Raw genomic sequence first — 16,877 nt, 5'->3', positions numbered from 1 at the left:
GTACAGCCTACTTAGCTGAAAATGCCTGACATGGACTCAAAAACCTTTGCTGAGCATTCCTTTACCATATCTACTTTGTGTCACAGCACAAACAGTGTACACCATGCTGTGCTGGAGGGATGTCAGAAGGGACTTTTTTATTATTGATTGGCGCGTGTTACATAACTCCTCCGTTAGTGTTCCATCCTGTTTTCTTCAAGGAAGCTAATTCTTAGAACAGATTAACCTGCACAGTCGACCCTTGTCATCAGATACTTTGAATACACAGCCTGTAACTATAATGGCTCAGTGACTGTTTTCATACCTTACTGTCCTGGTATTTTACACAGAGCTTGAGGAGGCAACAGGCTTTTTAGAATTCAACCCCTTTCCAAAAAAATTGACCTTAACTGTATGTTTCACAGCAAGGCTTCTTTGTCTGCTGGGGCACTTTTCCACCAATTAATAACTTTCAGGGTAATTTACCTTTTTTTTCACTTGACAGTCTAATGATCAATAGGTGACTAAAGTGAATATTTCATTTAGCCAAGGAGGTAGGAGCAGGGGATGGGGCCAAGCAACGCTCTGTGTGTCAATGGACACACAGAGCGAGGCTCAGGAGTGAGCCCGCATGAGTGCCCCCATAGCAAGCAGCTTGCAATGGTGAGCACTCAGCAGGGGGGGGGAGCCAGTACCTGAAAAGGGGAGGATCAGGGCTGCTCCGTGCAAAACCATTGCAAAGCACAGGTTAGTATGACATGTTTAAAACAATAGTAATCCCTGTTACAAGAGACAGGGAGAAAAAAGTGGCTATTTTAATGACAATGAGTATAACGTATTGGGTGATAAAAAAAAGTTTGTTTTAATGGTGGATACCAAAAGTTATTCCAATTAAAATCAACCCCCTCCCCAATAAGGAAAACACTCAATGCCACATTAACAATGCATGTCATGCATGCTTACATATAACAAAACAAGACCAACATAAAACAAAAAATGACAAAATTGTCCGGACAAAGTATTTCACCAAACAGGGCTCTATCACGGCTAATCGCCGTTTAAGAATACCAATGGGTTTGCCGAAGTTAGTTCTTCTGTGTGTGAACCCCTTGAGAGCTCGAGCTCCGGGGAGTAGGAGTAGAGGAAATCTCATATGATGCTGGGTGTGATGCCTACAGATGGATTCTCCAACTTGGTAATGATTGTCCCAGCACAATGACGATTTTTCAAATACGTGCCCGGTGAAGGCTGGTTGATAACTACAACAGTCTTGTCATAAATATCAAGGGTGGAATGATGTGCAGGTGTCATATGCAAACACAGTTCCCCTGTGTGTTTAGAGGTAGCTGTCTGCAGATATAAGCAGACAGTTATGAAACAGTACGTTATGGGTATACCATTCATTGCAATATCGTTGGTGTGAGATGGATTGACTATAGATTAGAGCTCTGATGGTTAATTTAATGATTTAAATATAGCACCTTATACAGGTGGTGATTAGCCACACTGAAGATCCCTGTAATCATGCAGTAAGTGTGTATATTTGGCTGTCTTTAATAAGCTGTGGACACACTTCACGAGAAAGCTGTACTTTATATAAAAATGCTGAATTCAGCTTGAGTTATGTGATACAAATAATGCACTTGTCAGACGTAAGTCCGGAATCTTAGTGCAGCATCAGGGGTGTACAGGTACAGCCAGTCTAAGCTGGGATATTGTATATACTTTACCGCTGCTCGATACACGCTTCCAAGTACTCCCAAGCGTAACAGGTCTTGTACGTATGTATGCTCGCTTTCCCACTGATCCAATACGATAGTTCAGTGCGGTCACCTGCTAGCTTTTCCAGGAGGGTCCACCAGTGTTAATTTCATTGGCTAAAATATTTTGGTCGACTAAATGAATACTATTTTAGTCAACTAAAATACGACTAAAACTAAAACAATTCAGATGACTAAAATACAACTAAAATTACATTTTAATCAAGAGACTAAAATACGAGTAAAACTTGTCAGGGCTGGGCCCAGCCCTCCCTTCTTAGTGCTCGGCTGTCGGTTAATTGCCAGCACTCATCGTTCCTCAGTGCCTCACCTGGTGTTCATTTCCTGCTCCTCAGCCAGCCCCTTCTGGCTATTTAACCTGCCTGGTTCATATCTTCCATGCCTTCGCCTTGGTCAACATTGCGGAAGATTCTCTGCTGTGTTCCTGTTAAAGACTTGCCTGCCTGACATCCCTTCTGGTTCCTGATCCCCTTTGCTTGCACTGACTACCCGCTTTGATCACCGAACCTTGACTATGTTTTGACTACGTTTGTTATTTGCATAATTTTTATCACTACATTAAAAGGTGTGATTTTTACTGCATTTTCTGTCTCCGTCTGTTTCATGGTTCCTGACAAAACTAAAATGGCATTTTAGTCAAAAGACTAACTAAAACTAAATTGAATTTATATCACAACGGCTAAATCTTTGAAAGTAGTGCATGTTTAAACCTTAATACCATAAATAATAAACATGGTATTTGATTTCTACTCCAGGAGTATATAATGTTTGGCAGTTTCTAAAGAAATAATGCATTCAAATTTAACTAAACCCATTCGATTTTAGTCGACTAAAATGTTCTGGAGATTTTAGTCGACTAAATACAACTAAAACTAAAACAACTCAGATGACTAAAACTAAGATGACTAAAACTAAAATGGCATTTTAGTCAAAAGACTAAACTAAAACTGAATCAAAATTTGATGTCAAAGTTAACACTGGGGTCCACTCGCCACCCTGATTATCCTCTCCACACAGCACGCCAACCCTATGGGAATTGCCCTCAAAGGCATAACGTGATGCTGATGACGTCAACGCGTTTTGCAATACAGTTGCATAGCTACATCTGAACATCGGGTGGTTACCTGTTAGCTCCTTTTGATGGTGTTTCCACCTCGGATAGAGCCGCCCACTTTAGATTTCCTTAAAGGAGCATATCTTGTTTTTTGTGCTGTGTCATCTGGTGATCTTTGATGACAATCCATTTATCGCCGTGTCCCGGTGCTGACCCCCAGGATGTTCCAATAGTCAGAAATTTCAGCTCATTATGAAAGCTTGTTATTTAAAAAGAAATAAGGGTTTACAATCACTTTAAACAAGACCTAATCTCTACGATATGCTTTGGGAAAATTGTTCTCTACTGCATACTAATATCTGATTATATGAAGATAATTCCTGCATGTGCTATGATTGCATAGCATGGCCACTCCAAGATATAAAATCTATATCTATCCTTCTAAACTGGCCAATTTGTGTTAAGTTGAGGACTAAAAGCAGAGTTCCACCCAAAAATGAAACTTCCGCTTTAAGGGAAGGTGACCCCCTGACATGCCACATTTGGCATGTCATTTTTGGGGGGGGGAGCGGAAACCCTCTTTTTAGAGGGTTTCTGCTCCCACTTCCTCCCGGGGCACCTTGGCACCGGAAGAAAGTTCACCTCTCCCCCTCCCTCTCGGCAATCATCTGGTACACATCACAGGTCCCAGATGATTGCTCGGCCAGTCACAGCGTGCAGCTGTGAAGCCGCAGCCGGGCGCTCACAGTGACAATGCTAGCGCTGCAGAGAGGAGGGGGAGACGAGTGGGGCTTCATTCCCCCTCATCGCTGGACCGCGGGACAGGTGAGTGTCCGACTATTAAAAGTCAGCAGCTGCAGTATTTGTAGCTGCTGACTTTTATTTATTTTTTTTTTTTGTTGTTGAAACTCCGCTTTAAGCTTTTTTTTTTTTGTTACTTTCCTATAACTGTTTCCTAGATCTGAGATGACTGTTATTTCCACCAATTCCATGAATTCAGGTTTATTACTGCTTTATAAAAAAAATCAGGTGTCACAGCCAAAACTACTTTTTTAAAAAGTAAGTTGAAATTAATCAGAATAGGTGCTGCTGATGTATTTTAAACCAAGCTCAAAGTAAAAGTCTGGTCTAAGCCTTTCAATGCTTAAAGGAGAAGTAAAGCCAAGGCTCATTTGGCAATTCGTTTTTCACTCCTGTGACCCACTTTCAGCAGAGAGCGTGCTGAAGTTCCCTGATGTCACGGATGTCAGTCCAGGCACTGCGTCATCATGACAATAAAGTCTGGATCTGCCAGGTGCCTGTTAGAACCGAGCGATCGTGCAGTGTTTGATCGCTCATCAGTGTAGAGGCACCGGGGGACAGATGCAGCATCGGACCCATGCTACATCCACCTAGGTAAGTATGAATCTACAAAAAAAGTGCAAACCCAGACTTCTCTTTTAAACCTGTTCCCACCCCCATTCCAAGCCCTTTACTGTACGAACTACTCTGTAAAGAAGAGATGTGTATACAAACCTAATCTAAGGATGCTCCGGCCCAGTCATGTGATCGACTCCCAGCACCAGCTTCAGGGGAGAGGAGTGACAGTGGACAACAAATGCCCCATAGTAAGCTTATGGGTGATGTCATCACCCAGGAGCTGCAGTCGTTGCTGCTGCTCTCCCATCTCACCTAAAGCATGCCAATGGGGAGATCATGTGACCGTATCGGAGCATCCTTTGGATTAGGTAAGTATACACATCTTTCCTTTACAGGCTAGTTAAAATAGGGCTTAGAATGGGGGTGGGAGCAGGTTTAAGCTTAGGCCAGACTTCTACTTCAATGTAAAATTTTAAAAAATCAATACAATCCAAAAAATGTGATGTCAAAATAAAGTGTCGCTGCTACTCTCCATGAAAATCATACTGCCCCGTAATACCATACACCAGTGCCCATGTCCCTTTTGACTATATCTTGCATATATATAATGAAAATGGGCACATTTTAGTATCAAGATTATCTCCTAGATAAACTTTGATAGGATTTGCTGCTAAATTCATGTTTCATGGATTATTAGCAGGATTTGACTAACCCCTGCGAATGGACCCTGTGCAGATTTGCTTGTCCCTACACATAACCATTACACAAACACCTCCAGTGTCCTTCATATCATAAAATTGCTTGAGCTTTTAGATCTCTCAGAATTAGACAAAAGCTTGTATGGCCAAATCCACCCAACTGATGCTTTGATTGTGTATATAAATCTGCTGATGTAAGGGCAATTTTATACCTCATTCACACAGCCGTAAATAAAACAGTTGGAGACATTCACACATGTGTAAACATGCACTTCATTTAGTTCCATAACCAAAAATCCAAAAATCTGCATCTGAGGACACGTGTATACATGTCGTACACCATTGAAACAGAGACAGGACAATTTTTACACATTTTAACCTGATCTATTTACTGGTCATTATTCAGGAACTTTTGTTCCTTATCTTAATTATCAGTAAAATGTCTACACCTGCGTTAAGGCCGCGTGAATGAGACCTTAGTCATTTTTTAGGTTTAGTCCCTAAACTGAGACATTTCTAGCTGTTAAATAACACAAGTGACAGATAACAAATACAAATCTATTTTAATGCAAAGACGGATGAACTCTAGGGAATATGTGGCTATTGAGTTGCTAAATGTGTCATGGACAAAAGTAAATTTGGGACAGGTCTGGACAAGTGCCATGGACAAAAAAGATAAAAATTGGCCACACTGACCTGTGTGAGATGGATCAGATTTCTGTCCTCAGAACCTTTTTTTTCTGTGTACAACAGTATACAGTACAGAACAAACAGGAATATACTTCTGTGGATTTTAATATGTCTATAATAAAAATATTTTTATAATTTTATATATGATAATCCCTTGGCCACCAAGATAGTCCTTTATTTGAGTCCTTCATTTGAAGGTTTTTTTCTCTAGTTTTTGCTAGTTTTTTTATTTTTGAATGATTATTATTATACTTTATTATTGATTTCTATAGCGCCAACAGTTTGCACAGCACTTTACAACATGACTGTGGGGAATGAGCCGAGAAAATAAAAGTACAGTTGTTAGGTAGGGGAAGAATAGGCTTCTCTGATAAGGAGGGTTTTCAGGTGATCGTCTAAAAGCAAACAGAGTAGGGGATAGTTGGACAGATTAGGGTAGGGAGTTCCATAGGAAAGGAGAGGCTCAGGAAAAGTCAAGGAGGTGACTAGGGAGCTAGAGAGCAGGAGGTCTTGGGAGGAACACAGAGAACAAGTAAGTTGGTATTTTGAGATTAGGTTAGTGATGTATAAAAAAAGAGAAAGGAAAACTGCGCTATAGACCAAAATAAACAATGAATCGTTGAAAAGCTGCAATCCTGACAATAAACATCAATTGTGGGAAAAACATAAAAAGTAAAAGGAATTGCGCTAATGCATATGCAAAATAACATAAAAACGATATATATAAAGTTAAGTGCAAAAGTAGAAATAAAACTGAATGTGAATAACAGTTGATGATAATCCACCGTAATGTCCCAATAAAATAAGAGCTCAATGTAGTATGTAAAGAACTCCTATTCGCCCAAAAAGTGCAAAAACAAAAAGTCCAAGTAATAATACGATCAGTGACAGCAAAGGAGGGTCCACCACCAGGGATAGAAGGGGTTGCTCCTTACCAGATGGCCATGACCCCCCCACTACAGAGGGTCACAGCAAGCAGATAAGATTGTAACACAGAGATTGGGGACTTCTATCAGCATCCACCAGGGGTCGCCTCACCGTCAGTCACTCAAAGCGTATGTAGAAAGAAAGCCTTAAGTTCGGTTCCTTGGCCACAGGAGCACGGACAAACCCGTCCTACTGGAATACAACACTGTTTGGGGGTGACGTCAGCGCGTCGTCTGGCTCCGCCCTACGCGTTTCGTGACATCATCACGTCTTCCAGGGGCACAGGAAGAAAACAGTGTTGTATTCCAGTAGGACGGGTTTGTCCGTGCTCCTGTGGCCAAGGAACCGGACTTAAGGCTTTCTTTCTACATACGCTTTGAGTGACTGACGGTGAGGCGACCCCTGGTGGATGCTGATAGAAGTCCCCAATCTCTGTGTTACAATCTTATCTGCTTGCTGTGACCCTCTGTAGTGGGGGGTCATGGCCATCTGGTAAGGAGCAACCCCTTCTATCCCTGGTGGTGGACCCTCCTTTGCTGTCACTGATCGTATTATTACTTGGACTTTTTGTTTTTGCACTTTTTGGGCGAATAGGAGTTCTTTACATACTACATTGAGATCTTATTTTATTGGGACATTACGGTGGATTATCATCAACTGTTATTCACATTCAGCTTTATTTCTACTTTTGCACTTAACTTTATATATATCGTTTTTATGTTATTTTGCATATGCATTAGCGCAATTCCTTTTACTTTTTAGGTTAGTGATGTAGCTGGGGGCCGAGTTTTGCTTTGTGTGATGGCTTTGTAAGTTGTTGTTAGTATTTTAAATGTAATTTGTTGGGTGAGTGGAAGCCAGTGGAGGGATTGACAGAGAGGAGTAGCAGATGCTGAGCAGTTGGTAAAGTGGATGAGCCTTGCAGCAGCATTCATGATGGATTGAAGGGGGATAGTCTATATAAAGGTAATCCCATGAGGAGGGAGTTGCAGTAGTCAAAGCGGGAGTGAACTAGGAGCTTTGTGGTGTCATTGGTTTGGAAGAGGTGTATTTTGGAGATGTTGCGGAGGTTGAGGCGGCATAGTGATTGGACATGGAGCCAAAAGGATAGTTCAAAGTGCAGGATTACACCTAGAACCTTGGCATGTGGGACAGCTGATAGCAGTGCTATCGATCTTGACAGAGAAATCAGAGGAAGAGGCACATGGGGGAGGAAAAATTATGAGCTTGATTTTGGAAAGATTGAGTTTGAGAAGTGGTATGATATCCAGGCTTATATGTCTGATAGTCAATTAGTGATATGTGAGCAGACTGAAGGAGTGAGTTGAGGGGTTGAGAGATAGATTTGGGTGTGGTCAGCCTAGGATGATGATGCCCCTTTTTGTCATTATGGATTACGTTTTAGGATCTGTGTGTTTCTCCAGTCACACAGTCCCCCATACAGTTAGAAAACACAAACAGGGAACACATTTAACCCATTGATCGCCCCTGATGTTAACCCCTTCCCTGCCAGTGTCATTAGGACAATAACAGTGCATATTTTTAGCACTGATTACTGTAATAATGTACTGATGACAAAGAAAAAAATGCTCTTGCGCACAAGTGGATAACCAGACAAGTAGTGTATAGTCACAGGCCTTGCTGCCCTCAAGGATGGGGAATCCTAACAAACTGTGGCTGTGCTCTGAGGAAGAGGGGATGTTCCCCTTGAAACGCGTCAACTAGCAGTGATCGCTGTGAGTTCCTCTGTGACCTCTGGTGGGCTCCGCTGATCTTAGATTGCATGCTGTCATTTGAAGATTGTTTACATTATGAGATCTTCTACAACTGTTTGTAAGTAATTCCTTTTTATCATGTTTTTAATAAATTTATATCCAAAGGATAATGCACATGGCTGGCGCACCCTTTCTTTCTTTTTTCCTACTGTAATAATGTCACTGGTTCCCAAACAAGTGTCAAAAATGTCAGTTAGGTGTCCGATCTGTCCGCTGCAATGTCGCAGTCCCGTTAAAAATCACAGATCGTCACCATTACTAGTAAAAAATAAATAAATAATAAAAATGCCATAAATCTATCCCCTATTTTGTAGACCCGATAACTTTTGCGCAAACCAATCAATATATGCTTATTGTGATTTTTGTTTTACCAAAATATCTAGCAGAATACACATCAGCCTAAACTGATGAATAAATTTGTTTTTTTACAATTTTTTTTTTTAAATGTTTTATAGCAGAAAGTAAAACAAATTTGTTTGTTTTTTTTCAAAAATTTCGCTATTTTTTCATTTATAGCGCAAAAAATAAAAACTGTAGAGGTGATCAAATATCACCAAAAGAAAGCTCTATTTGTAGGAAAAAAAGGACATCAATTTTGTTTGGATACAGCGTCGCACGCCCGCACAATTGTCAGTTAAAACGACGCAGTGCCGTATCGCAAAAAATTGCCTGGTCAGGAAGGGGGTTAATCCTTCCAGGCCAAAGTGGTTAAGGATAGCTCACATGAAGGTGCAGAGAAAGTAGCTAATTATGGAAACTTTACATTGTATCTCAATGATAGTTTATATACTTGCACAAGAATAAATAAAAAAAACAATATAAATTGCACAGGTGCACAACCAGTCAAGAGACACGTGTGCTGCATGCTTCAGGGGTATGGTCAGTGATGCGTACGAGACAAGTTTTTATCTACTTTGAAAGATGCAGGTGTCTACAAATAATGTATATTTTGCATAACCACTTTGAGATACAAAGGAAGAGCATGCTACCCCATGCAGACATTAGCTGCAGGCAGACCTAGTGTCAAATCACTCAGTTTGACATAATAATTACAAGGGAAGGTTAAGTTATGTGATTCCATTCTAACTAATGTAGTATCTACATTTAGTCTTGCTTACACAGCACCCTCAAAAATGTTTAATTTAACCACTTAAGGACCGAGCCTCTTTTTGAGATCTGTTGTTTACAAGTTAAAAACATTTTTTTTTTTGCTAGAAAATTACTTAGAACCCTCAAACATTATACTTTTTTTTCTAACACCCTAGAGAATAAAATGGCGGTCATTGCAATACTTTCTATCACACTGTATTTGCGCAGCGGTCTTACAAGGGCACTTTTGTGGAAAAAATACACTTTTTTGAAATAAAAAATAAGACAACAGTAAAGTTAGCCTGATTTTTTTTTATATTGTGAAAGATAATGTTACGCTGAGTAAATTGATACCCAACATGTCACGCTTTAAAATTGTGCCAGCTTGTGGAATGGCGACAAACTTTTACCCTTAAAAATCTCCATAGGTGACATTTAAAAAATTCTACAGGTTGCATGTTTTGAGTTACAGAGGAGATACCTCACATGTGTGGCTTGAACACCATTTTCATATGCGGGTGCTACTCACGTATGCGTTAGCTTCTGCACGCGAGCTCGACGAGACAGGGCGCGTTTTAAAAAATTATTTTATTTTCTTATTTATTTTACCTTTTATTTTTTATTTTTACACTGTTCTTTTAAAAAAAATTGTGTCACTTTTATTCCTATTACAAGGAATGTAAACATCCTTTGTAATAGAAAAACAGCATGACAGGACCTTTTAAATATGAGATCTGGGGTCAAAAAGACCTTAGATCTCATATTTACACTAAATTGCAATTTTAAAAAAATGGCCCCTTTAAGAGCTATGGGCGGAATTGACATTTTGACGTCGCTTCCGCCCTGCAATGGTATGGAGATGGGTGGGGGCCATCTTCCCCTCACTCGTCTCCATACCCAGCATGGAACAACATCCGATCGCCTCCGCCACTGCCGAGGGCGGCGGAGGGCACCAGAGCGTGGCAGGAGGGGGTCCCCTCTCCCTCCGCCGATAAAAGTGATCAACATCCGATCGCTTCCGTCGACCACTATTATAAGAAACTGGACCGCCGGCCGAAAAAGAGGATACCGGGGATATGGCAGCTAGCTGCTGCCATATTAATGATATTCCTCTGTAGTCTGGAAGTGGTTAAATGATCGTATAGGTTCCAGGCCTATTCCAGGTGAACAGGTACTACAGTACTTACTTCATATTCCAGACCTAGCTTGAAATATGCTGGTAAAAACTAGAAAACGCAGACAGGTAAAATTACCTTTTTAAATCTCAGAAGGTGCCAGGATGACACCTGAAATTGCTCATAACCAGAAGCGAAAAAGACTTTGAACTGCACCATTCCGGTTTGAAAGTATCATACTTGACAAACCGTCCAACAAATTATATAATAGGCTCAATTCACAATGATTTAACATTAGGGTACAGGTGTTTATGTTAGCTAGGTGGTTGTCATTATTAGATCTCACTGGACAGTGAATGTCATTTAACATTGTTCTTGAAAACATACAATTGTTTTTAACATATCTGTCATCAAAGCTGGTGTGCATATGGGTGAGGCTTAACGAGCATACATGAAAAGTGGGAGAAGTCAACACATGCTACTTAAATGTTACTGTATATTGATGTTAGCACTTCTGTCTGCCAGCACTAGAGTTGTCGGCTCAAATCCTAACCACGGCACTACCTGCCTGGAGTTTGCATGTTCTCCCTGTACCTGTAATGCCCCGTACACACGATCAGACTTTCCGACAACAAACCCGTGTTTTTTTGTTCGAAGGATGTTGGCTCTAACTTGTCTTTCATACACACGGTCACACAAATGTTGGCCAACAATTACGATTAATGTCTCCATTACGAACTATTGTTTTACAAGACCAAGCGCTTCCGCCTCGTACTTGATTAATATGAGCATACAAACCGGAGAATTCCTGAGGAGTACTTCCTTTGGTGGAGGTATCCAGATTAGTGGGCCGCTCTGAGACCCTGAAAGTCCTATCAGTTTATATGGCTGATAGGAGACCATTCCAAGAAGCTGGCAAAAGAGACACCCTGTAAAGGGAAACTTACTGTTTCCCTCCTTTTCAGGTACCTCAACTTAAAGAGGAGCTCCAGTCTGGGCAAAAAAAAAAGTCAGCAGCTACAAATACTGTAGCAGCTGACTTTTAATAAAGGGACCCTTTCCTGTCCACAAATTCAGCAATGTCGACATCCCAAGCCGATTTGTCAATTGGCTTTGGGTGCAGGCATCTTCACTAAGGGAAACTGGCAGTGAAGTCTGCAGGCTTCACAGCCAGATTCCTACTGCGCATGTGCAAGTCACACTGCACTTTCTGAATGGTCCTGCCTTCTTCTGGGACCTGTGTGTGTCCCAGAAGGTAGCAGGGGGGAAAGAAGAGGGGTCGAACGCCACTTTAACACTGCTCCTACTGTTTCCCTAGCAAGAAGTGTACTGTCTGTGAACTACTCCCACACTGCATGCTCCCAAAATGATAAAGAAACTTCTATTTAAGTGCTACTGTATCAAGATGGCTGCCCAAATTTTACAAAATGTTGGCATCCAAGATCAGATGCTTGTCACCCCAAGATGACCACCTAAAGCCCATAAGAATTAGTGCCGAATGATTTTCTGCCAGCCTAAAGTGACACAGTGACACCTTTAGCTCAGTGGACAAACTGCAGTCCAACACCTGCCTTCATCCAGTAGGCTGAAAAGTATCTATAACCAGTTCAGGTTTACTTTTATTGGTATTGCCAGACAATTTTTATTGTGGCATGGCACACTTGAGTGCTTGGTGACCATTACAAGAATTTCCAGTTTTCTGATGATATTTTTGGACCAGTTGGAGATTAACTTGTGTGTGGCATATTCACAGAAGAGGAGAATCATTGATAAGCATGACATGCAACTATCATTGGAGTGCATATAGACAGGAAATGGCTGCATGAGGGTTGGTTCATACAGGGGCAACACGACTTACAGCGCGACTTAGCAAGGCGACTCAGAGGCGACTTCAAATGACTTACAACATGACTTCAAGTCGCCCCCAGGACAGGGGACTTTGCCTGTGGCCAATCAGAGCTAATCAGCTCTTGTGACATACAGAACCTGCCCGTGAGAATGTGTTTCCAGCGCGACAGGGTACTGTACATCTCGCACTCGCTGCAATAGGAAAAACACATTTTCCTATTGCAGCGAGCACGAGAAAGAATTCCCCCCTGGGAACATACCAGGCTCTTAGGTCTGGTATGGATGTTAAGGGGAACCCCCTACGCCGAAAAAAACGGCGTGGGGGCCCCCCCCCAAAATCCATACCAGACCCTTATCCGAGCACGCAGCCCGGCCGGTCATGAAAGAAGCTGGGGACGAGCGAGCGGCCCCCCTCCTGAACTGTACCAGCCCGCATGCCCTCAACAGGGAGGGGTGGGTGCTTTGGGGAAGGGGCGCGCCATGCGGCCCCCCACCCCAAAGCACCTTGTCCCCATGTTGATGATGACAAGGGCCTCTTCCCGACAACCCTGGCTGTTGGTTGTGGGGGGCTTACCAGAATCCAGGAGCCCCTTTTGATAAGGGTGCCCCCAGATCCCGGCCCCCCACCCTATGTGAATGAGTATGGGGTACATCTTACCCCTACCCATTCACCTGGGGGGAAAAAGTGTCAATAAAAAAACACACTACACAGGTTTTTAAAGTAATTTATTAGGCATCTCCGGGGGTCTTCTTCCGACTTCCGGGGTCTCTTCCGACTTCTCCACTCTCTCCGGCCTCTTCTCCCGCTCTCCAGCCTCTTCTATAGACCTAAGGGTGATATTTCAGTTTTTCTTTTTTAATAAATCTGCAAAAATGTCAACAATTCTGCGTTTTTCTGTCAATATGGGGTGCTGTGTGTACATTAATGAGGGAAAAAAATGAACTTAAATATATATATTTAATGCTCATATATATATCAGCATTTTCTTAAAACAAATGTTTATCCGGTCACCAAGCTTGCTCCTTTTTGGCTAGCCCTACTGCATTAATGAGGTGGTCCTGGAGCTTGACAGTCTTATAAGCATAAAACATTGTCTGCATAAACAAACCGAAATAAACAAACAGAATAGACAGAGTATAATAAAAACACATAACAAATAAGGATGACATATAACCTGCCGAGATATTATAAATTGTTTTTGAAACTGACATGCTTTGGTAATGGTCATGCGTCATACACTACACTATGGGGTCGAAGGGAAAAAGACTGTGCACTTTGCAAGTACATTTGCTCCAGAGGTTAGTAAATGAGCAGAAGCTCTGCTGACTGCCATCATCCAATCACGTGCAAGCAAAAATGCAGTTTTTTTGGTTTTCCTTGCAGCTCATTGGGTATTCTTTGCAAAGTGAAGCTTTACCTCATTTACTAAGCTCTGGAGCAACTGCACTGGCAAAGTGCATAGTCTATTTGCCTTTAGTAAATCGACCCCAGCATATGTGTCCCGGTGGTAACAACAGAATTTTGATGGTGTGTTACTAATATCTGACAATAATGCCATGGTTTCCTGTGAAAGGAAGGCAAATTTTAAAAGCTGTTTGTGCATGCAAACTGTATTTCAGTTCAGATGTGTTTACCTGTTTGACCCTTTGACACGTACGTGCTGAGCAAACTGGTATTAAAATAGTGTATTTCACATTTTTTGTTCTGCACTAAAGCCAAGTGATTGGAATCTTTTAAAACATGTCAAAGATGCCAAAAATGTACACCTAATGCTAATATGATAAAGTCATCCAATACAATGGGATTAAATTTATCTTAATATGAATGGCTACTTACAGTACCATGTACAATGATCCTTACATATCAAAGTATGTAAGAAAGAACTGTTTGCAGTACCCATTAGCAACCAATAAACTTAAACTCATGCTGAAGAATGAATTTTGGAATCTTATGCGGCTATGGGGCATGACAGACATTTTGATAAATGAAGCCTTGTGAATGATTATGAAGTCAGCTCTGCCCCAGACTCTATCGAGTCTCCATCGAGTCTCCTGTCTGTCATGGTTTCTATAATATATGACATAAGGTTTGGCCTAGAGTTTAGAAGTCATGGAGAGAGAAAATTGTTTCATTTTTCCTGGTGGATGAAAAATGAATTTTATTTTGTTGTGTTGTTGAGGGCAAAATCTCCATTCTTGCTTTATTTTCATAAACTAGCACTTTTCAGATCTTGCACACAAGTGAATGTTCCTATTCCTTGCATGAAAGATTACTTCTGAGACAAATTCTGGCTATTATGAACTGAAAAGGAATAAGATGTAAAGTGCGTCAGGAATGCCTGAGCCAGACCTTTGAGGACTTATTTATAAAGCTACAGTACTTTTAAGAGGCTGGAAGCTGACTACACCTGCAGAAAATATTACATGGGAAGCTTATTCAGGCTTAAATGTTACCATGGGAGCAACTGAGACAGCAATGTAACTGGAAATAAACAAGAAGTATTTAGAGACATAATATATGGAAGGTTACACAACGGAAAGTTGTTTCAAAAGCATTACAAAATTTTGAATGCATAAATGTGGAATAAAGTGCTAATACAATGTCAGGAATCTAAAATTTGTGTTTCATTCTAGGGTAATTCTAACCAAAGCAAGAGAGAGTTGTACTGAGGGGAGGGAGATGTACTGGGGGTTGTACTGATGGGGTAGAGCTGGTGGAGGGAGCTGTGCCGTTAGAAGGAATCTGTGCTATTGGGAGGATGGGGCGTTCTGTACTATGGGGAGGGGGAGAAAGCCTAAAAAAGAAAACTAATGCAGTCTTCCTGCAGCCTTCACATCTAAGAATTGGTGAGCTGCAATATAATAAATACTTGCTGTTGGGTTTAATACTGTTTTAATAAAGTATCTGATGGAAGAACATTTTCTCAGTGTGCTACCCATTAGCAACCAATCATAACCTACATTCCCTTTTTCTATAAAGTAAAATCTACCTGGCTGTTGTAGAACAACTTGGACAATTTATCTCTCATAAAAATGGTTTGTTCATGTCACAGATGATAAATTGACATTTCTAAAGCATGTTTAGAACACAGCAACTTAGGATTTAGACATTCATCTACTAGATTGGCGGCCATTGCAGAAGTGCACATCAGTGCATGCAGTGGTGGCCAATGCAGTGTTAATGCGTGCAGTGGTGGCCAATGCAGTGTTAATGCGTGCAGTGGTGGCCAATGCAGTGTTAATGCGTGCAGTGGTGGCCAATGCAGTGTTAATGCGTGCAGTGGTGGCCAATGCAGTGTTAATGCGTGCAGTGGTGGCCAATGCAGTGTTAATGCGTGCAGTGGTGGCCAATGCAGTGTTAATGCGTGCAGTGGTGGCCAATGCAGAAGCATGTGTCTATGCAGTGCCAGCCAGTGTAGAGGTGCACATTGGTGCATCCAGTACAAAAGTGTTTGACACCCAATGTAGTAGCAGCCAGTGCAAACATGTATGTTGGTGTATTCAGCGATGGCCAGTGCAGAAATGTGTGTTGTGCAGTGGTGGCCAATGCAGAAGTGGACATTGATGCAAGCAGTAGCGGCCATTGTACCACCACCACTATCCCCTTTAGACGTAGAGGCAGTGGCCTAGGGGGAAACATGCCATGCCCACAATGCTGTGCTTCATAACCATGCCAGAAATTATACCCCTCATTGCTTTCGGTGAGTGTAGTACCCACTAAACGTGACCCACTCTACAGGTGCCCTGCAACTATGTGCAATGCATATGGCTGTGGTGCACTAGTGAGGGATTCAAGGAGTTAAAGTTGGCAGTGAGGTGACGATACAATGCCACCTCACCACCTGTGAAATGCTCTCTGAAGACTGATCCGAACACAGATCTCTCTTCAGAGATCAAAGCAAATGTGAACAAGCCCCAAGTGTGCAAGACTCTTACTGGTAAGATCGCCAGGTGCAATTTCAGCCAATGCAAGCTTACAATAAAAAAAAAGACTACCCCCCTGCCAAAATAATGGAGGATAAATTATACAACACTGCAACCTCAGTGATGGGCTTAGACACAAGTTAAGATGCGATGCAAATTATGGTGCTTGCTGACTGTAATCAGTGTATTTTCCTAGTTATTTAAAATCTATGCAATTAGCTATTGCAGCATAACAGTTTATATATTTGAAAGAAATAATAAGTCTTCTTTAATCCACGTGTAATCTAACCATGTGTTTCTCTAGTTGGCTTGTAACAAACACGTGTACGCATTTACATTTAACTTACACCTTCTTACACATACTTATATCTAGGTTACTAAAATACAAGCCCCCCTAATATTGTTTTTTGTTGTTTTTTTTGCTCATATAATTTCTTATGATAAATAAATATAGCCTTAATCTAAGAGTTAGGTCAGTTTGCACCTTGACACTACATAAGCCCTGTTTACAAAGCACTAATGACCAGGCTTTCATGTGATACTGTAAACAAAGCAGTTGGTGTAGCAGGATGACATAAGCCCCTCCCATGCCTCTTCTAACTGTCTCCTGTCTTCCCATTCATGCAGTGATGCCTGCC

Source organism: Aquarana catesbeiana, linkage group LG04 (genome assembly GCF_042186555.1).
Source record: "Aquarana catesbeiana isolate 2022-GZ linkage group LG04, ASM4218655v1, whole genome shotgun sequence".
Classification (NCBI taxonomy): domain Eukaryota; kingdom Metazoa; phylum Chordata; class Amphibia; order Anura; family Ranidae; genus Aquarana; species Aquarana catesbeiana.
This window is presented reverse-complemented; position numbering follows the sequence as displayed.